Below are 7,576 nucleotides of genomic sequence, written 5' to 3'. Positions count from 1 at the left end.
GCCTGGAAAATTCCATGGACAGAAGATCCTGGCGGGTTAGTCCATGAGGTCACAAAGAATCAGACATGACGGGCACACACACACATGAATGACAACAGCAACAAAAAGCCAAGTAATAGAAACTGAGAACAGAATAGATTGCCAAGAGGTTGGGAGAGGGAGAAATGGGGAAATATAGCTTAAATGGCACAATCCTTCCGTTCTAAGAACTGTAAGCTCTGAGGATCTAGTATAAAGCATGGTGACTATGGCTAATAATATGTTATTATATACTTGAGAGCTGCTGAGAACAAACCTTAAGTATTCTCTCCACAAAAAGAGAGATTTAGCTGTGTGAGCTGATGGATATGTTAATTTTCTTGAGCCTGGTAATCTTTCCACAGTGTATATGTATGTCAAATCATCACACTATACTTTAAATATATATGATTATATTTGTCAATTATTCCTCAATAAAGTTGGGGGGAAAACACAAATGAGGCTTCTGCTGAGGAAATTGAGATCTGCAAACCTGCTTCTTTTAGCAAAGAATCTCATTACTGGACATACACCCTAAGTTCCTGTGTGCTCTATGAATAAGGAGCAGCTGATTGAATTCTGTGCCCTGTTCCATGACCTCTATGCTCAAAACACTGTATTATGCTCACAAAAACAAAAATTACCCTTTACGTTACTGGTCTTAAGCCAACAAGTTTGTTGGTTCCTAATGAAAATTCTTTATCTACTAAGAATTTTGTTTTCATTTTCCTTCTTTGTGGCTCTGTGACAATCCCATTATTATTCATTTGCATACATTGAGAATTATTTAATATTTTAATATCTTAAAAGTAAGCATGATTCAAGTCCCATGTATCTATGCTCTGGGGTATTCCGTTGAGGCAAAATCACAACTGGCATTAAGCCTAAAGAGAATTATGCATGGCCACAGAGAGAATGCTGTTCACTTAGAGCACGGCCACATAGTGACTTCAATCAGGTTTGCTTTTCAAGTGTTAAATGGACTGAGTGACTCTAAAGGTTTTTGGACACTTTCCAAAATTGGAGTAGTGCAGTTTTTGTTTTAAGTTCAAGTTCTGTGGTTAAATTGGGAGAATCTTTAATATGAAGCAGATAAGTAGGATTCCAAAAAGAAAATGCATTCAGGAAAATGAGGTTCTAATTTATTGATATGCTAATTAGTAAAACATCATGCAAATCCGAAGAAGGCCATGGAGATTTTTCCTTCTAAGCATAAAAAATACATCTAATGTTACTTAAGCTGCAGTCAATTACAGTAGTGTGAGAGACTCAACCACATAGGGTCTAATGTCCTTAACAGAAATGATCCTTTTTTATCACTATTTACTTATTACAAGTCTACTAATAAGTCTCCAAATAATATATTTTGTTATCAAATGCCTAAAACTTCTGGTGCATAGACTTACTTGCATATTCACTCTTATAGGAAAAAGTCATAAAAATGTAAAGAATATATATATATTTTTGCAATACAGATATTCTGTGAAGAGAAGCAGCTTTACTAGTTCATCTAATACTGACAGTGAAAACTTATGCTTGAAGAGATATGAATTTTATGAGATGAGTTGAAGGGAACCTTAAAAATAATCTATTTGTTTTTTTAAATAGGAAGGAAGAAGGCCAAGATCACATGGTCAGATATCCAAAAAGTGAAGACCAAAATACTACCCTCCCTTCTTGTATGTATGTGTGTATGTGAAGTCGCTCAGTCATGTCTGACTCTTTGCAACCCATGGACTGTAGCTTACCACACTCCTGAGTCCATGGGATTTTATTTTTTCATTTTATTTTATTTTTTTACAAAACAATCTGAGCTTCCAAAGCTATGTTCCTTTGAGCCACTGGGGCTTTCATGCAAACAGCCTACCTTTCAGCAAAACAGACATATTCCCTTAGTGTCACATATAGATGTATGGGCCATTTAAAATCTGCGCTAGTAATAACAGTGAGATATAAACACTCTCACGTATTTGGCTGGTTTAATTCTCTGATCTAAAATGAATTGGCAAGTAAAAAATATGCTAATAAAATTGATCAAAACTAAGAGGTATCACAGTATACAAAACGTATTTTTTGTTTTTGTTTGGTAGAGCTCTATCAGTAGCCAATGATTTGCAAATGCAGAGACTATATTTTGTGTATGCACCACATTGATAAAGCAAATAGGATCATTTTTTTTTACACAATATGAACTTATCAGAGCAAATTAACACAAGTTTTCATGATCTTACTTTTTTCTTTTTTTCTTGACACCCTAGAACCAGATTCTTTAATGACTTGCATCAGAGTTATTCAGGGTAAAAATTTTTTCCTGCAGATATTTTCTTGTTGTTGTTGTGTTTAGTTTTCATAGGTTATTTTTGCAGAATTCAATTACCACTCCCAATGTTTAATATAGGGCTTCACTGATAGCTCAGTTGGTAAAGAATCCACCTGCAATGCAGGAAACCCCGGTTTGATTCCAGGGTTGGGAAGATGTGCTGGAGAAGGGATAGGCTACCCACTCCAGTATTCATGAGCTTCTTCTGTGGCTTAGCTGGCCTTAATATAAGATATACAGCAGAGGTTTTGTTATCGTTGTGGTTGTTAAACTAAGCATAGACTAATTCTGATAATCTGACTAAGGTTTTGGTTCGATATGAATACACTGAGTCTACAGTTATATTTGGAAAATTTTACTCTAAAACAAAGCAAAACAAAACAAAACTAAAGGCTGGCTGAGTGAGGACTATTGAGCAAACAAGAAAAAAGCCACATCAAAGTGGGTTGGGGAGGCTGGGACACAATTATGCCATAAATGCTACCCACAGCACAGAGACCCACAGCTGGAAGAAACTCAAAACCCAGAGGTTATCTCCAAGAAGCAAAGGGTTCAAACTCTACATGGGACCTGCACCTGAGAGAAAAGCCACCAAAATATCCAATTTTGAAAACCAAAAGGGCTCACAAGATAGTGGCCATCTGGGAGATAGCTTGCAATGCTCAGAGTAAGCCATCCCAGAGTCCAACTCAGACAACTAGACTTTAAGTGAAAGAGGATGACCTGCTTATAAGTAAAGCATCAGCCAAGGGCAGGCATCTAATTTAACACACACATCTAGGAACCTGTTGAAACATTATCTAGGCATGGAGATATTTTCATGAGGATTCCATCTTCATGTGTTTCCTTTCCTGTGCTCCAAAGCACCAGTGTCTCCTGGGAGGGAGCTGTCCCATGTGTCTCGTGCTCTGATCTCCATGGTTCCCATGCAGGGAATATCTCTTGGCTGCCTGACTATGGAGACCAGGAGAATTTTGGCTCCTGGTTCCAGGGGACTGTAATAATTAGTGTCACTCAGAAAGAAGCTCATATGCCTTTCTGGCACCTTAATTTTAGTGGCTCTCTCAGGGGATACCTCTACATTGCCTGGCTCTGTGGGCTAGTGGGGCTTCCATTTGTGAGTCCTACATGACTATAACTAACAGAGAAAAAGTTCTTAAATAGCTACCACCCCCAGGGCACAACAAGAGGCAACAAATTCAGGGGCCCAGTCTTTCTGTGAATGAAGCCTATTAGCTAATCGTCATGGCTGTGGCCTAAGAGGAAGGATTCTAGCGGTTGGCTATCATCCTTTCCAGACACCTGTCTTTGTGCTCTTCCTATACTGTGATCCAAAGCATAGTATGTCATGGAAGAGAGCTGTACACATGGCTGGTAACCTAGCTTTTATGTCAGGTGCCCCAGTTTGGGCAGCTGCCACCCAGAGGATGACTCTTGATAGCCTGGCACTGGTGGCCATAGCATTTGCATTCCTAGGTCCCACCAGACGGTGGCTGCATCACCCCCCCACCACACACACACACACACACAATACTTAGGTATTGCATAAACTAAGGCAAACCTCTAGTCTTTCTCTGAAGGAAACCCCTTTATTAGTCCTGGAGCTTTGGCCTGAGACAAGACTTCAGGTTTGACACACATTTAGTAGGCTATGGAGGTGCTCTCAAAAAGTGTAAGCTGTGGGCACCATCTTGACACTCTCCATTTGTCTCACTCCAGCTTTCTCTTATATCCCAGAAAAAAAAGTTTTATATGTTCATCTGGAGCCCTGTTTTTTTGTGACTGCTCCTCCTTTGGACAGTGCGGCTTATACTCATAGTCCCTGTACTAAGTTGCTTCAGTTATGTCTGACAGTTTGTGACTCGATGGACTTATAGCCCGCCAGGTTCCCCTGTCCATGGGATTCTCCAGGCAAGAATACTGGAATGAGTTGCTGTGCCCTCCTCCAGGGGATTTCCCTGACCCAGGGATGAAACCCACGTCACTTATGTCTCTTGCATTGGCAGCAGGTTCTTTACCACCAGCACCACCTGGGAAGCCCCATACTGGTAGTCCCACCTGACTATAACCACTTGCACACTTTAAAAAGCTACTGCCTGAGAATCTAGCTTCCAAACCTGAATCTAGGTGCTGAGATCTCTTTTAGGGACACTGGTGGGCCCTCACACTTCCTCAACTATTGAAAGTTATTAAAAAATATAATAGACTACATGGACAAGCATGAAGGTTTGAGAGATAATAAAGGGCTGAAGCAGGGTTGAATGATAATGTTCATCTTCTACACCAGGTCAGTCCTTTAAGACTGGGAGAGATGATTGTTTCATCTACTGTCTAGAAACTAACAGAGATCAAGCAAAATGAAGAAATAGAGAACTGTGTTCCAACTGGAAGAACAAGATAAAACTTCAGTAAAAACCTTAATGAAATGGAGATAAGTAATTCACAGAATAAGCACTCAAAGTAATAGTCATACAAAAATGCTTACCAAACTGAGGAGGAAAATGGGTGAACACAGTGAGAACTTCAGTGAAGAGATGAAAATATACGAGTGCCAAACAGAAGAAAACTAACAAAAAGTGAAGATAGCATAAAAGATTTAAGGGTCATAAAACAAATTAACATTTGCATTATAAGGCCCCCAGAAGGAGAAGGGAAAAAGAAACAACTATCTTATTAGAATGCATAATAGCTAAACCTTCCCTAACCTGGGACTGAAAATAGACATCCAGAAAGGAAACCAAGAGAGCCCTAAACAGAGTGAAGTAAGCCAGAAAGAAAAACACCAGTACAGAGTGAGAGAGAGCCCTAAACAGTGAAGTAAGCCAGAAAGAAAAACACCAGTACAGTATACTAAATCATATATATGCAATTTAGAAAGATGGTAATGATAACCCTGTATGCGAGACAGCAAAAGAGACACAGATGTATAGAACAGTCTTTTGGACTGTGTGGGGGGGGGGGGGAGGGGAGGGGGGTATGATTTGGGAGAATGGCATTGAAACATGTATTATATCATATAAGAAATGAATCACCAGTCCAGGTTCGATGCAGGATACAGGATGCTTGGGGCTGGTGCACTGGGATGACCCAGAGGGATGGTATGGGGAGGGAGATGGGAGGGGGATTCAAGATTGGGAACACATGTACACCCGTGGCAGATTCATGTTGATGTATGGCAAAACCAATACAATATTGTAAAGTAATTAGCCTCTAATTAGAATAAATAAATTTAAATTAAAAAAAGAATAATTCAGAGACTGACAACAAGATATGTTATAATTAAAATGTAAAAACTTAAAGACAAGAAGAGAATATTAAAATCATTAACATTTCAATGGTTTTACTACCTAAAACTATCAGCAGAGTTTTCAACAGAAAGTTTGCAGGTCAAAAGGGAGTGGATAAGATATACTGAAAGGGGAAACAAAAATTCCAGGTAAGAATACTCTACCTGGCAAAGTTATCATTCTGAAATAAAGGAGAGAGAAAGGTTTTTTTGTTTGTTTTTAAGATAAGCAAAAGCTAAAGGAGTTTATCACAACTAAACCAGCCTTACAAAAAATGTTGATGCAAACTCTTTAAGCTGAAAAGAAAGGATCCTAATTAGTAACAAGGAAATGAATGAAAAAATAAATCTCATTAAACAGTTAAAAATATATTAAAAGCAATGAAATATTCTTTATGATATTAATATGAAGGTTACAAGAAAAGATAAGTAAAAGTAAGCATAATTATAATAATTACTGAAGGGACACACAATGATAAAATGTGAAATATAACATCAAAAACATAAAATATAGAGGGTAAAGTAAAAATACTTTTAAAATGAGATCAAGCTTAAGTTGTCCTCAATTTAAAGCAGACTGATAGAGATGTAAATTGCTATTTTAAGCCTCATAGTAATCACAAACAAAAAACCTATACTAAACACATATAAGGGGCTTTCCTTGTGGCTCAGCTGGTAAAGAATCTGCCTGCAATGAGGGAGACCTGGGTTTGATTCCTGGGTTCGGAAGATCCCCTGGAGAAGGAAAGGGCTACCCACTCCAGTATTCTGGCCTGGAGAATTCCATGGACTGTGTTGTCCACGGGGTCACAAAAAGTTGGACATGACTGAGCAACTTTTTCTTCACAAACATATATAAGAGAAAGGAATCTAAGCATATCACTAAAGAAAGTTATCAAACAACAAAGAAAAAAAAAAGAAGAAGAGGAGAGGAACTACAAAGATGCTGGATAAACAATTAACAAAATAACATGCGTGCCTGCGTGCATGCTAATCTCTTCAGTCATGGCAGATCCTTGCAACCCCATGGCCTGTAGCCCACCAGGTTCCCCTGTCCATAGGATTTTCCACGCCAGAATACTGGAGTGGGTTGCCATGCCCTATTCCAGGGGATCTTCCTAACCCAGGGATTGAACCAAAATCTCATGTCTCCTGGATTGGCAGGTAGGTTCTTTACCGCTAGTGCCACCTGGGAAACTATAAACTGACATGCCTATTAATAATTATTTAATTGTAAATAAATTCCCCAAAAGATGCAATAGATTAAGAAAAGGAAAAAACAAACAAACAAACAACAACCTCTATTCTGTGTAAAATAGACTCACTTTAGATATCACAGCCTTGTTGTGGCAAAGGGACTTGGGAAAAGAAATGAAGCTATGAGACATGCCTTGTAGGGCCAACCAAGATGGACGGGTCATAGAGAAGAGTTCTGACAAAGTGTGCTCCACTAGAGAAGGAAATTGCAATCCAGTATAGGATTCTTGCTACTAGAACCCCAGGAACAGTATGAAAAAAATAAAATAGGCATAACCCTGGAGATGAGCTCAAGTTGGCAGGTGTCCAATATACTATTAAGAAAGAACAGAGAGCAATTACTAAAATAGCTCCAGAAAGAACAACGTGACTGGGCTAAAGCAGAAATGCACTCAGTTGTAGATGTGTCTGGCAGTGAATGTAAGTTTCAATGCCATAAAGAACACTATTGCATAGGAACCTGGTATCTAGGTCCATGAATCAAGGTAAATTGGACATGGTCAAACAGCAGATGGCAAGAGTGAATGCTAATGTTTTAGGAATCAGTGAACTAAAATGTATGGGAATGGGTGAATCTAATTCAGATGACCATTAAATCTACTACTGTGGGCAAAATCCATTACAAGAAATGGAGTAACCCTCATAGTCAACAGAAGAGTCTGAAATGCAGTACTTGGGAGCAATCTCAAAAATGA

The sequence above is a fragment of the Bos indicus x Bos taurus genome, chromosome 1, assembly GCF_003369695.1.
Source record: "Bos indicus x Bos taurus breed Angus x Brahman F1 hybrid chromosome 1, Bos_hybrid_MaternalHap_v2.0, whole genome shotgun sequence".
NCBI lineage: Eukaryota > Metazoa > Chordata > Mammalia > Artiodactyla > Bovidae > Bos > Bos indicus x Bos taurus.
The sequence above is the reverse complement of the archived record's forward strand: the minus strand, read 5'-3'. Positions refer to the sequence as shown.